This window comes from Sapajus apella, unplaced genomic scaffold (assembly GCF_009761245.1).
Source record: "Sapajus apella isolate SASKATOON/1434 unplaced genomic scaffold, GSC_monkey_1.0 scaffold152, whole genome shotgun sequence".
Classification (NCBI taxonomy): Eukaryota; Metazoa; Chordata; class Mammalia; order Primates; family Cebidae; genus Sapajus; species Sapajus apella.
In genome coordinates this window covers 735,564-737,301 of record NW_022437092.1, presented here as the reverse complement: position 1 = coordinate 737,301, position 1,738 = coordinate 735,564, and positions in this window count along the sequence as shown.

The window sequence follows — 1,738 nt, the reverse complement described above, 5'->3', positions numbered from 1 at the left end:
AAGAGTGAAACTCTGTCTCAAAAAAAAAAAAAAAAAAAAAAAAAATTGCTATGCTGCACTTGAGTCTTGTTTTCTTGAGACTCAGCTGCCATTCTGCGAGGAAGCCTAAACTGGCCCATGCAGAGAGACCTCTGTATAGATACACCAACTGACAGTCCTGCTGAGGCTGAGCCAGTATCAATCCTTAGACATGAATGAATCATGTTTCCTGATATTTCTGGCTGCCAGGTATGATGTTGTCTCAACCTTCAATTCTTTCTGGCTGCAGGAAGATAGCAATGAGAAGAGACAAGCTATCCCCACTGGGCCCTACCAAAAATCTGGATCCACAGAATCCATGGGCTTAATAAAATGGGTAAAGGTTGTTCACAGCAACTGTAGCTAGAACACCAGAACACACATACATGTATATGTGCCGGAAATGAAAGTTTTGTAAGACAATACTTATGCTTACTATAATGTGATAGTCATTACTAGATACAATCTGGTAACTGTATTCTATGCTACTTTGTTTTACTAAGAATAAAAGCCTTGGCCGGGCTCGGTGGCTCAAGCCTGTAATCCCAGCACTTTGGGAGGCCGAGGCGGGTGGATCACGAGGTCAAGAGATCGAGACCATCCTGGTCAACATGGTGAAACCCCGTCTCTACTAAAAATACAAAAAAAATTAGCTGGGCATGGTGGTGTGTGCCTGTAATCCCAGCTACTCATGGGAGGCTGAGGCAGGAGAATTGCCTGAACCCAGGAGGCGGAGGTTGCGGTGAGCCGAGATCACGCCACTGCACTCCAACCTGGGCAGCACAGTGAGTCTCCACCTCAAAAAATAAAATTACATTAAAAAATTAAAACCTCAATACTTTGGGAGGTGGAGGCAGGCAGATCATTTGAGGCCAGGAGTTTGAGACCAGCCTGGCCAACAAGGTGAACTCCTATCTCTACTAAAAATAGAAAAAAATTAGCTGGGCATGGTGGCGGGTGCCTATAATCCCAGCTCCTTTTTCCTTTTTATTTTTTTGAGACAGAGTCTCACTCTATTCACCCAGACTTGAGTGAAATGGCACAATCTCAGCTCACTGCAACCTCCATCTCCCAGGTTCAAGCAATTCTCGTGCCTCCCCAGTAGCTGGGATTACAGGCACCCGCCACAGCACCAGGCTAATTTTGTATTTTCAGTAGAGACGGGTTTTCACCATGTTGGCCAGGCTGGTCTTGAACTCCTGACCTCAGGTGATCCACCCACCATGGCCTCCCAAAGTGCTGGGATTATAGGCATGAGCCACCATGCCCAGTCAGAATCCCAGCTACTTGGGTAGCTGAGGCAGGAGAATCGTTTGAACCCAGCAGAGGTTGCTGTAAACCAAGATCTCATGCCACTGCACTCCAGCCTAGGCGACACAGTGAGATTCTGTCTCAAAAAAAGAAAAAAGAATAAGGCTGAGCATGGTGGCTCACACCTGTAATACCAGCACTTAGGGAGGCTGAGGTGGGCAGATCATAAGGTCAGGATATCGAGACCATCCTGGCTAACACAGTGAAACCCTGTCTCTAATAAAAATACAAAAAAATTAGCCGGCATGGTGGCACACGCCTGTAGTGGAGGCTGAGGCAGGAGAATCGCTTGAACCCGGGAGGCAGAGGTTGCAGTGAACCAAGATCATGCCACTGCACTCTAGCCTGGGCAACAGAGTGAGACTCCGTATTAAAAAAAAAAAAAAAAAAAAAAAAAAAAAAAAAAAAA